At 43.8% G+C, this 14,744-nt stretch overlaps 2 non-coding genes across 2 annotated transcripts; one reads left to right on the top strand and one right to left on the bottom strand.

Moving 5' to 3' along the window:
* Positions 1-6,910: 6,910 nt before the first annotated feature.
* LOC115836788 lies at positions 6,911-7,015 on the bottom strand. Its single transcript, XR_004031806.1, has one exon. It is a non-coding gene; the product is annotated as a U6 spliceosomal RNA (small nuclear RNA).
* Positions 7,016-10,872: 3,857 nt separating this feature from the next.
* LOC115836872 lies at positions 10,873-10,983 on the top strand. Its single transcript, XR_004031864.1, has one exon. It is a non-coding gene; the product is annotated as a U6 spliceosomal RNA (small nuclear RNA).
* Positions 10,984-14,744: the final 3,761 nt, after the last annotated feature.

The following is a 14,744-nucleotide window of genomic DNA, read 5'->3' on the forward strand; positions in this document are numbered from 1 at the left end:
AGTCCCAGCTACTTGGGAGGCCGATTGCTTCAGCCCAGGAGGTAGAGGCTGAGGTAAGCTGTGATTACCACCACTGAACTCCAGCCTGGGTGACAGAGTGAAACCCTGTCTCTAAAAAAAAAAAGAAAACATATATTTATTATGTACTGATCACACGCATAACAAAAGTGAACCCTCCCCTAATGAAACTGTATTCACAAGTGAACACACAGAGATTTGCACACACACACACAAAGACTGGTTGTGCAGCTTTCCTCTTCCTGAGCCAGGACCTGTCAAAGACAAGCAAAAGGAAGTTGTTAGAGTAAAAAATAAGAGAAAGCTAATATTTTTAAAAACTCCTTACTGTGGAAAATGTCAAACAGAAGAGCAGAATGAATTTCCAGAACTTCGTAAATTGTCAACACTTTTCAATCTTGTTTCGTCTATCCCCTACCACCATCTTCCAAACCTTATTTTCTTTGCTAGAATATTTTAAAGCAATGGGTATTACATTTAAAGTTTGACTTGTTTAACCTGGACTACTTTTAGGTAGGGAAAGTTCAGTATTTCTTAGAAAACCCTTTCCCCAACCAAAAAACAAAGAACAAGAAAAATCGATAGGCTTGGCTCTGTGAACCTGGAGTATCAAAGAGAAGGGGGTTCAGTTTTGTTTTTTGGGCTAAAATACAGTCCGACAGAGAGTATTGTCATTTTTGTACAAAAACAGGGACAAAAGAAAAGGCAACAGTGCAAATACTCCGTCTTCCAGGAAGGGAGGCTGGGATGCCTCAGTGTTAAAATGACAAAAGAAAACCCCAGAGCAAGAACCATGATCCCTCAGAGGAGTCCCAAAAATGTCCAAGACAGCCTGGCTGGGAGAGGGGGTGTGGGAAGGGCAGGCCCCCAAGAGAGAAGTCCCCACATCCTCTGGCTAGAGACTAGGCCCAGGACTCACCAATGCCAGCAGCCCTCACCTCCCTTTGGGGTAAGAGCAGGTGCTGAGGTCAGGCTGTTTTTTGTTCCCCACTGCTTGTTTGTGATTTGTTCTTGGATACCTGGAAAGGGGCCAGTTGAGGCCTCAGGGGTTGAGGCCCCTCTGGGAATGTGGTTCCTGGGAATGGGCCTGGACATAGAAGCCACTGGATGTCTCTATCCTGAACAGTAATTTTGTTCATCAGTAACCCTGTAATTTCCCAAGGTAAACAAAGAACAGGTTAGTCTTCCCCGCCCCAGCCAAAAAAGAGAAGGGGGTTTCTTTATCTGCAAGATTTGGGAATCCTAGAGTTACTTATTTATATAGAGACAGGGTTTTGCTCTTTTGCCCGAGCTGGGGTGCAGTGGTGGGAATATGACTCACAGTAGCCTTGACCTCCCGGGTTCAAGTAATCCTCCTGCCTCAGCCTCCCAAAGTGCTTGGGATTACAGGCATGAACCACCACGCCTGACCTATTTTTCTTTTCGTAAGCCTCCCTTTCAAGAAGGAAAATGGGTTAGCCCTTCCTAACAGATCATCACTACAAATAACAGGTTGCTATGTATTGGAGACTGCCTATATTTACTCTTGCCCTCATTTTCTTAATAGCAGCAGTCATCATCTATAACATAAAAATCTGAATGGATTGGAAACCTAAATAGACAGAAATCCTGTACTTTATAATCAGGAGTATAAATAATAAGAGGCAGCCTGGGCCAACCTGGCGACATCCCGTTATCTACTAAAAATACAAAAAATCAGCTGGGCGTGGTGACACCTGCCTGTGGTCCCAAAAGGTCATATGCTCTCTCACAGCACAAACTGACCCTAAAACCGGAGCCCACAAGGTTGAGGCTTCAGTGAGCTGAGATCGCACCACTGCACTCCAGCACTCCAAGGTAGCACCTGCCATCCTCCTGACAGAGTGAGACCCTGTCTCAAAAGTAAATAAATAAATAAATTTAAAAGAGTCCATTGGGTTGGACTGAGCTCTTCTACTATTCTACTAGGCCCAAAAGACCAAACCAAAATGGAGTTACTCACCTTCCACAAGACCAAGCTGAAACTAAGTTTATTTGACCTTCTGAGTAATCAGGAGAGACAGATAATGGCCAAATCCTCGAACAGACCGGTGTTAGCTGGCAGGATAAGGAAGTCCCCTCTGCTTTGACCTTTATAGGGAAAATACCTGAAACAACCAATCTGCTTTATGTTCTCTGTTTTTACTTTCCTTGGCCCTTTACTGTCTACAAACCCAACCTCCTTTGCTCAGCTCATCAAAACACTCACTCTATAGAATGAGATGTTGCCCGATTCTAGAATAGAAAATAAAAGCCAATTAAGATTTATAAAAGGTGAGGCCGGGTGCAGTGGCTCAAGCCTGTAATCCCAGCACTTTGGGTGGCCGAGGTGGGTGGATCACTTGAGGTTGGGAGTTCGAGACCAGCCTGACTAACATGGAGAAACCCCTCTCTACTAAAAATACGAAACTACCTGGGCGTGGTGGTGCATGCCTGTAATCCCAGCTACTCAGGAGGCTGAGGCAGGAGAATTGCCTGAACCCAGGAGGCGGAGGTTGTGGTGAGCCGAGATCGTGCCATTGCACTCCAGCCTGGGCAACAAGAGCGAAATTCTGTCTCAAAAAAAAAAAAAAAAAAAAATTCTAAAAGGCATGTGCGGTGGCTCATGCCTATAATCCCAGCACTTTGGGAGGCCGAGGCAGGCAGATCACTTGAGGTCAGGAGTTCAAGACCAGCCTGGCCAATATGGTGAAACCCCATCTCTACTAAAATACAAAAATTAGCTGGGCATGTTGGTGTATGCCTGCAATCCCAGCTACTTGGGAGGCTGAGGCAAGAGAATCGCTTGAACCTGGGAGGCGGAGGTTGCAGTGAGCTGAGATCGCGCCACTGCATGCTAGCCTGGGCGACAGAGAGAGACTCTGTCTCAAAAAAAAAGAAGATTTGTAAACTAAATTCATTATAATTTTGTCTTTTGACAGTTCTGGCAACCGACAAAGGAGCCTGAAGGACACTGCTGATGACTTCTGAGACTCCCAGAGGAATATCAGAGAGGTGCCACAGAGCCACAGATGCCTTTTGAGGTCTTCGGTCTTCCTCATGGAGCCTCAAGGGTTATAGGTAAGTTCCTCTCAGGTGGACTCCCGTTTTTCTTTTTGGCTTTTGAATTTAGGATTAGTTTATGCTGTGAGACAGTGCATGACCTTTTCGGGTTTGCAGTGGCTGATAAGTCGTTGGCAAGAGCTGCAGTTTTGTCTTGGCTGGGTGCGGTGGCACATGCCTGTAACCCCAGCACTTTGAGAGGTAGGTGGATTGCTTGAGATCAGCCTGGCCAACATAGCAAAACCCCGTCTCTTCTAAAAATACAAAAATTAGCCAGGTGTGGTGGTGCCCCCCTATAATCCCAGCTACTCGGGAGGCTGAGGCATGAGAATCATTTGTCTGTCTCAAACAAACAAACAAAGAAACAAGCAGAAAACAAAAAGAAAAAACAAACAAAAAGAAGAGACAGGGGTCTGGTGATGTTATCCAGGCTGGAGTACAGTGGTTATTCACAAGCACAATCAGAGGACACTACTGCCTCAAACTACTAGGCTCAAGAGATCCTTCTGCCTTTGCCTCTGAGTGCCTGGGATTACAGGATTACAGGTTTTACAGGTGTGTGCCATTAAGTCTGATTTAAGAGCTGCTTTTTTTTTTTGGTTTTGTTTATTTTTTAGTTGTTTACCTTACTCATGGACTCAGGTAACAAGGAGCTGCATTTTAAGACAGTGTTGCTCTAAGTGGTTATTACTGCAGGAGGCATGAACTCTGGCTTTTGGAATCTGCTGGAATTTGAATTCTATCCTTTTTGTTATGTTTTCTTGCATGCTTAAGTAGGAAAAAAATCAATGGGTAAGTTGGTCAAGGGGATCTCAGAGCCAAAGCCACCATTTAACTAGTGGGCACAGTTCAGGTACTTCAGAGCTATTAAAGTGCTGGCCACTAAAAAATGAAACTCCCTGTTACAATAAACTAGACATGAAGCAAGGTAGCACTTGCCACCCTCAATAAAACGTTTATGCAATGAGGTACACTATGAAAGAATTATACCACCCAACCTCATGATGTTTCCCTCTTAGGCTTTTTTTTTTTTTTTTCTTGAGATGGAGTCTCACTCTGTAGCCCAAGCTGGAGTGCAGTGGTGCAATCTCGGCTCACTGCAACCTCCGCCTCCAGGATTCAAGCGATTCTTGCCTCAGCCTCCTGAGTAGCTGGGACTACAGGCGGTGCCATCATGCCTGGCTAATTTTTTTTTTGTATTTTTAGTAGATATGGGGTTTCACCATGTTGCCCTGGATGTTCTCGAACTCCTGAGCTCAGGCAATCAACCTGCCTTGGGCTCCCAAAGTGCTAGGATTACAGGTGTGAGACACCACGCCTGGCCCCCTCTTAGGCTTTTGTCTTGACTTTGAGAGACCCAAGAGTCAATGTAAACATGAGATCTTTAATTTTTTTTTTTTTTTTGAGATGGGAGTCTTGCTCTGTTGCCTGGGCTCACTGCAACCTCCACCTCCTGGGTTCAAGCGATTCTCCTGCTTCAGCCTCCCGAGTAGCTGGGACTACAGGCGTGTGCCACCATGCCCAGCTAATTTTTGTATTTTTAGTAGAGACCAAGTTTCACCATGTTGACCAGGCTGGTCTTGAACTCCTGACTCAGGTGAGCCGCCCACCTCGGCCTCCCAAAGTGCTGGGATTACAGGTGTAAGCCATCTCACCCGGCCGGATCCTTAATTTCTAAAGAACTGAATATTCCACCTTCCAGCTACACCTGCCTTTTACTTGTATTAGGCCCCAGTAGCTGAAAATACTTATAAAGGTGGTGAAACCAGTGAAATCTTACTAAAGATAATTTAAAATTACAATGGTCATTATATGGACCATTCCAGATGAGATGAGTGATACTCCACTTATTTTTATTTTTATTTTTTTTTGAGACAGAGTCTCACTCTGTCACCCAGGCTGGAGGGCAGTGGCACAATCTGGACTCACTGCAACCTCCGCCTCCCGGGTTCAAGCAATTATCATGCCTCAGCCTCCCAAATAGCTGGGATTATAGGTGCTGTCCACCACGCTGGGCTAATTTTGTATTTTTAGTAGAGATGGGGTTTCATCATGTTGGCCAAGCTGGTCTCAAACTCCTGACCTCAAGCGATCCACCCGTCTCGGCCTCCTGAAGTGCTGGGATTGCAGGCATGAGCCACCATGCCAGGCCGATACTCAACTTTAAGAAGTGCATTTAGGCCAGGTATGGTGGGTGGCTCATGCCTGTAATCCTAGAGCTTGATCTCAGGAGTTCGAGACCAGTCTGGGCAACACAGTGAAACCCTGTTTCTACAAAAATTTCAAAAATTAGCCAGGTGTGGTGGCTTGCACCTGTAGTCCCAGCTACTCGGGAGGCTGAGGTGGGAGGATTGCTTGAACTCAGGAGGCGGAGGTTGCAGTGAGCTGAGATTATGCCACTGCACTCCAGCCTGGGCTACAGAAGGAGAGCCTGTCTCAAAAAAAAAAAAAAAAAAGGAAGTGCATTTAAAAATGAGGGTTCCTGGCCGGGCGCAATGGCTCATGCCTGTAATCCAGCACTTTGGGAGGCTAAGGCAGGTGGATCATGAGGTCAGGAGATGGAGAACATCCTGGCTAACATGGTGAAACCCCGTCTCTACTGAAAAAAATACAAAAAAATTAGCCGGGCGTGGTGGCAGGCACCTGTAGTCCCAGCTACTCGGGAGGCTGAGGCAGGAGAATGGCGTGAACCTGGGAGGTGGAGCTTGCAGTGGGTCGAGGTCGTGCCCCTGCACTCCAGCCTGGGTGACAGAGTGAGACTCTGTCTCAAAAAAAAAAAAAAAAAAAAAAAAAAATGAGGGTTCCTGCTGGGCACAGTGGCTCTGACCTGTAATCTGACCACTTTGCAAGGCCAAGGAGGGAGAATTACTTGGGCCCAGGAGTTCAAGACCAACCTGAGCAACATAGACCACATTTCTACAAAAACTTTGAAAAATTAGCTGGGCATGGTGACATACCCCTGTAGTTACTAGCTACTTGGGAAGCTGTGATAGGAGAATCTCTTGAATCCAGGAGTTGGAGGCTGCAGTGCGTTCTGATCACACACCACTGTACTCTAGACTGGGCTACAGAGCAAGACCTTGTCTCCAAAAGAGAGAGAGAGAGTTCCCGAATTAGACCCACCCTGGGATGCCTATTGATATGCAGAACCTTCTAAAAAGATTTCAAAATTTTTTCTTGCTTCTTTTAAAAGACTCATTACAAAAGGCAAATGAAACGCTTAAGTAACTAATTGATAAGAAAAATGGAAACTGCCAACCTTTTTGCTTATTTACTATCACACCCCAAAGACAAACAGAAAGCGGGAAAAGTGGTTTTTATAAAACTTAGTCCCTCGGGTCAAGCAATTTTGCTTCTTTTTTCAGAGTTATCAGTGCTAGAGTCCAGACGTAGAAAATGATTCGTCTGACCTATTTGTTAATGGACTCCACCCTAAACTCAGTAATCCAGTTAAGAAACAGAAGCAAAATTGAAAAGCCACCAGTCTGACTAAATTATTATCCAGAATATGGCATTCTGGCATTCAGCTAGTTTTTTTGTTTGTTTTCGAGACAGAGTCTCTCTCTGTTGCCCAGCCTAAAGATCTCGGCTCACTGCAACCTCCACCTCCTGGGTTCAAGCGATTCTCCTGCCCCAGCCTCCTGAGTAAGCAGCTTGGATTACAGGTGCACGTCACCACGTCCAGCTAAGTTTTGTGTTAGTAGAGACAGGATTTCGCCATGTTGGTTGGGCTGGTCTCAAACTCCTGACCTCAAGTGATCCACCTGCCTCGGCCTCCCAAAGTATTGGAATTACATGCGTGAGCCACCACGCCCAGGCTGATTTTTTTTTTTTTAATACGAAATGCTTCACCAATTTTCGTGTCATCCTTGTGGAGGGGACCATGCTAATCATCTCTGTGTCATTCTAATTGCAAGCACCAGATTTTTTTTAATTTTGTATTTTTTTTTTAGAACTGAGTTCTTGTTCTGTCACCCAGGTTGGAGTGCAGTGGTACAATCATAGCTCACTGCAGCCTCAAATTCCTAAGCTTAAGAAATCCTCTTGCCTGAGCCTCCCAAGTAGCTAGGACTACAAGAACATGCCACCACACCTGGCTAATTTTTTTTAAAAAGTTTTTTGTAGACACAAAATCTTGTTATGTTGCCCAGGCTGGTCTTAAACCTCTGGCCTCAAGTGATCCTCCCACCTTGGCCTCCAAAAATGCTGGGGTTATAGGCATGAACCACCATGCCTGACCTCGTATCAGACTTTCAACCATAGCCATTTTAAGTCCACAGTTAATTATTTTATTCTCATGCTCTTCTGAAACCCTTTTTTTTTTTCTTTTTCTTTTTTGAGGCAGAGTCTCACTCTGTTGCCCAGGCTGGAGTGCAGTATCATGATCTTGGCTCACTGTGACCTCCACCTCCCGACTCAAGGGATCCTCTGAGTAGTTAGGACTACAGGTGTCACCACTACACCCAGTTAATTTTTTTTTTTTTTTTTGTAGAGATGAGGTTTCACCATGTTGCCCAGGCTGGTCTCAAACTCCTGGGCTCAAGCGGTCTGCCTGCCTTGGCCTCCCAAAGTGCTGGGATTGCAGGCGTGAGCCACCCGCCCAGCCCTTCTGAGAGCTTTTTGCAAACAACTGTAAAGTGTTGTGTCTTCAAGAAGATTCATGGGAAGTGTGGCCTGGCGCAGTGGCTCACGCCTGTAATCTCAACACTTTGGGAGGCCGAGGCAGGTAGATCACCTGAGGTCACAAGTTCAAGACCAGCCTGGCCAACATGGCAAAACCCTGTCTCTACTAAAAATACAAAAATTAGCCAGACATGGTGGTGTGCGCCCATAATCCCAGCTACTCGAGAAGCTAAGGCAGGAAAATTGCTTGAACCCAGGAGATGGAGGTTGTAGTGAGCTGAGATCACGCCACTGCACTCCAGCCTGGGCAACAGAGGGAAACTCCGAAGATTCATGGGAAGTGTTAAAGCAAACTAAATGAGGACTCCGTACTTCCATATTTGAGTCCTTGGATGAACTGCAACCTAACTTAATAGGTAGACAAAATTGAAAACCTAACTTAGAAGTTATAACAATAGTGCCTATAACAATAGCTGAGTCTTAGCCAATCCCACCCAGCACAGCCATATTTCAACCATCCATACACTGCTGGGTGTTCAAACGGTGTTCAAATAAGGCAGATGCCAACCTGTAACTAATTCAGCTGTTTCCGAGCCTCACTTCCAATTTCTGTACATCACTTCCCTTTTTTTATCTATAATTTTTTTTCTGACCACGAGACACCATTGGAGTTTCTCTGAATCTGCTGTGATTCTGGGAGCTGTCTGATTCGCGAATCATTCATTTCTCAACTAAACTCCTTTAAACTTAATTCCGCTGACTTTTTCTTTTAACAGAAGGATAGAGAGGACTCTGACAAATAAATGTAGGTTTCTGATAACTTTAAGATCATACCACTGGACTAGGTAGAAATTTCCAGAAATCTAATGAAGAAACTGATGGGTTTGTGAGCTGCTAACCAAGATCAAGCAGAACAAAAATTAATTACATGGGATTAAATAAACTGATGAAGAAGAATTATGGGTTTTTACAGCATTTTTATTCGAAATATTGCAGGTTTTTTGTTTGTTTGTTTGCTTGCTTTTGAGACGGAGTCTCGCTCTGTCGCAAGGCTGGATGGAGTACAGTGACGCGAACTCGGCTCACTGCAACCTCTGCCTCCCAGGTTCAAGTGATTCTCCTGCCTCAGCCTCCCGAGTAGCTGGGACTACAGTTGCATGCCCAACTAATTTTTTTGTATTTTAGTAGAGACAGGGTTTCACCATGTTGGCCAGAATGGTCTCGATCCCTTGACCTCGTGATCCGCCCACCTCGGCCTCCCAAAATGTTGTGATTACAGGCGTGAGCCACTGCGCCTGGCCATATTGCAGGTTTTGTAATATTTTGTTTTTCAGATTTAAGACAACTCTTTCTTTTAAGCTATCTGTAACTTACAGCAATTTGGCAAAGTATACTTTTGTGAACAAAAATTGAAACATTTACTTTCAGTACCTACCTGATCCCTCCAGAATTTAGAAATATTCATGAAAATTTTTATTTTCGTGGCAATATAGTTATTTTCATAGTTAAATTCAATAAGAATCTGCTCGGTTTTCTCAGAATAAAATTGGAAATATCAGTTATATTTTTTCACTGGGATACCATATTTGACAAGTGCATAGAATTAATCTACAGGTACTGTAGACAAAGTCTGAGGTATGCTTTGGTTTGGCTTCATAGCCTCAAGAGGTTGTTGATAATCCAATCCGTTGGATTTGATTTCCTGTCAAAAGTTCCAGCAAAGCAAAGTTTAATAGAGCCCTATGTGGTCAATTGTTATTCTTGCTGTACTTGTATAAATAAACATCCTAAGTTTGATGAGACTAAACTCACTTTGCAAACAAATTAGTTTTACTCTGATTATCTTTGGTAGAAATGGGGGTGACTGTAGAGCAGGAGTCCCCAACCCCTGGCTCCCCTGTTAAAAACCGGGCCACACAGCAGGAGGTGAGCACAGACAAGGGAGCATTACCGCTTGAGCTCCACCTCCATCAGATCATCAGCAGCATTAAATTCTCACAGGAGGCCAGGCGTGGTGGCTCATGCCTGTAATCCCAGCACTTTGGGAGGCCAAGGTGGGAGGATTGAGGTCAGGAGTTCAAGACCAGCCTTGCCAACATGGTGAAACCCCATCTCTACTAAAAATACAAAAATTAGCTGGGTATGGCGGCGCACACCTATAATCCCAGATACTTAGGAGGCTGAGGCAGGAGAATCCCTTGAACCTGGGATGCAGAAGTTGCAGTGAGCCAAGATCACATCACTGCACTCCAGCCTGGGTGACAGAGTGAGACTCCGTCTCAAAAACAAAAAATCCTCATAGAAGTGGGAACCCTATTGTGAACTTCACATGCGAGGGATCTAGGTTTCTTGCTCCTCATGAGAATCTAATGCTTGATGATCTGAGGTGAAAGTTTCATCCCGAAACTATCCCCTCCACCCCCACCCTGGTCTATGGAAAAACTGTCTTCCACAAAAAGGTTGGAGACCGCTGCTATTGAGAGAAAAACTATGTTTCTGAGGAAAGCTATAGTATACCTGTTAATAGAGTATACCCCTGTTCCTTGTTCTCAAGTTTTTATTATCTACCTGTAGACTAGACTAGATTCTGAATTCTTCTAGTTTCCTCCAATATGTGGTTACAACTCTCCAACTAAAAATAAGAACTACTCTGTTCCTGAAGCCCTATAAGCAGAAGCTGGACAACTCAATGTAAATTTCAAAGGACAAGTCTTATTACTGATGTGTGGGCCAAACAGAGATTTCACCAAAATGCATGATGCCATAACCAGAGACAACCAAACTGCAAATCAAGATGAGAAGTTGGGCTGGGCCCAGTGGCTTACACCTGTAATCTCAATGCTGTGGGAGGCTGAGGTAGGCAAATCACTTGAGGTTAGGAGTTTGAGCCCAGCCTGGCCAACATCTCAGCTCACTGCAACCTTTGCCCCTCAGGTTCAAGTGATTCTCCTGCCTCAGCCCCCCAAGTAGCTGGGACTACAGGCACCCGCCACCATGCCTGGCTAATTTTTTGTATTTTTAGTAGACAGAGGGTTTCACCATGTTGGCCAGGCTGGTCTTGAACTCGCGACCTCAGGTGATCCGCCCACCTCAGCCTCCCAAAGTGCTGGGATTACAAGTGTGAGCCACCATGCCCAGCCTCATGATCTGTTTTATAAAGTAAGACTTCTAGTGCTCGGCTTCAGAAGCACATATACTAAAACAATTAGAACGATACAGAGAAGATTAGCATGGCCCCTGCACAAGGATGACATGCAAATTCGTAAAGCGTTCCACATTTTTAAAAAAAAGACTTCTAGATCCACTTGTTCTCACTTCCTTCCTTAATTTATCCCAGTCATGGGATGCTAGATTACCTACTAGCTGAACAGGAAGGAGTCTGCGTAGTGGCTGATACTTCTTGTTGCACATAGGTAAATATATCAAGTATTGTAGAGACTCAGTTACTAAAAAGTAACACCTACTTGGTTAAAACAGGCAGACTCCTCATCTAGCTCATTCTTAGATCTGTTTGATTTTAGTTGCTTTAGTTCATGGAGACCCTGGGTAAGAAGCATACTCCAAATTTTTGATATTATCCTCCTGATGGTCACAATATTAGTCTTCCTGGTAAACAGTATCCTCTCGAAAAGTCTTTTTTTTTTTTTTTTTTTTTTTTTTAGACGAGTCTGCTTGTCACCCAGGCTGGAGTGCAATGGCGCAATCTCGGCTCACTGCAAGCTCCGCCTCCCGGGTTCCCGCCATTCTCCTGCCTCAGCCTCTCCGAGTAGCTGGGACTACAGGCGCCCGCCACTGCGCCCGGCTAATTTTTTGTATTTTTAGTAGAGACGGGGTTTCACCGTGGTCTCGATCTCCTGACCTCGTGATCCGCCCACCTCGGCCTCCCAAAGTGCTGGGATTACAGGCGTGAGCCACCGCGCCCGGCCGAAAAGTCTTAAATATCTACATACAACTATCTGCTGAATGCTAAACGGTCTTTTGGGCTGGAATGAAGAAAACTTAAAGAAACACATGATAAGAAAGACAATGTAACCCATGAATGATGTATGGAGGGCGCACCCCAAAATGATGGTGACTGTTAGATTGTATTGATGCCCTAAGTCTTGGTCACACTGTCACCTATGAGAGACCCTGACAAAAAGAGGGGAATTGTTCAATACGATTATCTCTCTTTAGGCTCAACAGACCAAATCAAAATGGAGTTACTTGTCCTGAAGTTCCATACCACCAAACTGAAACTAAGTTGTTTATGTGACACTTCAAGGTAGCAGGAGTTAATAGGCAAATACCCAAATAGTCCAGTTTTATCTGGCTTGATAAAGTCCCTTCTGCTTTAACCTTCACAGGGAAAGTAGCTTTGAAATGACCAATCTGCTTTTTGTTCTGTTTCTGCTTTCCTCAGCCCATTTCTTTTTTTTTGAGTCAGAATGTCACTCTGTTGCTCAGGCTGGAGTGCAGTGGCACAATCTCAGCTCACTGTAGCCTCCACTTCTCAGGTTTGAGCAATTCTCCTCCTTCAGCCTCCCGAGCAGCTGGAATTACAGGCGCATGCCCAGCTAATTTTTGTGTCTTTCGTAGAGACAGGGTTTTGCCATGTTGACCTGGCTGGTCTCAAACTCCTGACCTCCAGTGATCCACCCTCCTTGGCCTCCCAAAGTGCTGGAATTACAAATGTGAGCCACCATGCCCGGACTCCTCAGCTTATTTCTCTCTATAAAGCCAAACTCCTTTGCTCAGCTCATTGGAGCAAAGGAGTTTGGTTTTACAGAATGAATCACACACACACAAAAAGCCAATTAAGATCTTTAAACTAAATTTATTGTAATTTTGACTTTCGAAAGGAGTAACACCTAAGCATTAAAACAGAAAGTTTTAATTTTTACTTACAGGAAGTTGGGGAGAGTATAAAGGAGAAAAGAAACTAACTTTGAACAATTATTCATTTATCTAATAAACATTTATTAAGTGCTTTTTGTGTTCCAGGCACTGTGCTATGCCCTGTGAATTCAGGGATATAATATGTTTTCAGATTAGTTATCAAAGTATTGTTTAAATACAGGCATACTTCATTTTATTGTGTTTCGCTTTATTGCAGTAAAAAGTAGTGTATATTCTGACTGCTCCATTGAGTGGCCATTTCTCTGTCTCCCTTTACTCGGGCCTCCTTATTTCCTGCAACACAGTGATATTGAAATTAGGCCAATTCCTGGTGGTGGGTGCCTGTAGTCCCAGCTACTTGGAGAGGCTGAGGCAGGAGAATGGCGTGAACCTAGGAGGTGGAGCTTGCAGTGAGCCGAGATTGTGCCACTGCACTCCAGCCTGGGTGACAGAGCGAGACTCCGTCTCAAAAAAAAAAAAAAAAAAAGAAATTAGGCCAATTAATTACCCTACAGTGGCCTCTAAGTATTCAAATGAAAGGAGGAGTTATACATCTCTTACTTTAAATTAAAAGCTAGAAACAATTAAGCTTATTGAGGAAGGGGGCATGTCAAAAGCTGAGACAGGCCGAAAGCTAAGCCTCTTGCATCAGTTAGCCAAGCTGTGAATGCAAAGGAAAAGTTCTTGAAGGAAATTAGAAGTATTACTCCAGTGAACACACGAATGATTTAAAAAAAAAAAAAGCAAAACAGCTTTATTGTTGATATGGGGAAAGTTTGAGTGGTCTGGATAGAAGATCAAACCAGTCACAACATTCCCTTAAGCCAAAGCCTAATCCAGAGGAAGGCCTTAACTCTCTTCAGTTCTATAAAGGCTAAGAGAGGTTGGAAAGCTGCAGAAGAAAAGTTTGAAGCTAGGCAGAGGTGGTTCATGAGGCTTAAGGAAAGCAGCTGTCTCTATCATGTAAAAGTGCAAGGTGAAGCAGCAAGTGCTGATGGAGAAGCTGTAGCAAGCCATCCAGAAGATCTAGCATAATAATCAATGAAGATGAACCCACCAAACAGATTTCCACTGTAGACGAAACAGCCTTATATGGGAAGAAGATGACATCCAGGACTTTCATTGTTAGAAATGAGAAGTCACTGCCTGGCTTCAAAGCTTAAGGGACATGCTGACTCTTGTTAGGAGCTAATGCAGCTGGTGATTTTAAGTTGAAGCCACTGTTCATTTACCATTCTGAAAATCCTCAGGCCCTGAAGAATTATGCTAAATGTATTCTGCCTGTGCTCTATAAATGAAGCTGCAAAGCTTGAGTGACAGCACATCTGTTTACAGCATGGTTTACTGAATATTTTAAGCCCATTGTTGAGATCTGTTGCTCAGGAAAAAAGTTTCCTTTCAAAATATTACTGCTCCTTGACAATGCACCTGGTTACCCAACAGCTCTCATGGAAATGTACAAGGAGATGAATGTTGTTTTCATGCCTACTAACACAATACTCATTCTACAGCTCATGGATCAAGGAGTAACTTAGATTTTCAAGTCTTAGTAGTTGAATACATTTTGTAAGGCTATAGCTGCCATAAACAGTGATTCCTTTGATGGATCTGTGCAAAGTACATTGAAAACCTTCTGGAGAGGATCCACCATTCGAGATGCCTTTAGGAACATTTGTGATTCGTGGAAGGAGGTCACAATATCAGTGTTAACAGGAATTTGAAAGAACTTGGTTCCAAACACTTACAGACAATTTTGAGGGGTTTAAGTCTTTAGTGAAGAAAGTACCTGCAAAGATGGTGGAAACAGAACTAGAATTAGAAGTGGAGCCTGAAGATGTGAATGAATTGCTACAACCTCATGATCCAACTTGAATGGATAAGGAGTAGCTTCTTAAAGATGAGCAAATAAAGTGTTTTTTTGAGGATTCTATCTCAAGAAACCGCAGCCTCTGGTGAAGATACTGTGAACATTGTTGAAATGACAATAAAGGATTTAGAATATTACATATAAAATAAATAAATAGGAAAAAATAGAATATTACATAAACTCAGTTGATAAAGCAGTGGTAAGAGTTTGAGAGCATTGACTCCAATTTTGAAAGAAATTCCACTGTGTGTAAAAGGCTATCAAACAGCATTGCATAAAGGACAGATCTTTCATGTAT

This window comes from Nomascus leucogenys, chromosome 9 (genome assembly GCF_006542625.1).
Source record: "Nomascus leucogenys isolate Asia chromosome 9, Asia_NLE_v1, whole genome shotgun sequence".
Classification (NCBI taxonomy): Eukaryota; Metazoa; Chordata; class Mammalia; order Primates; family Hylobatidae; genus Nomascus; species Nomascus leucogenys.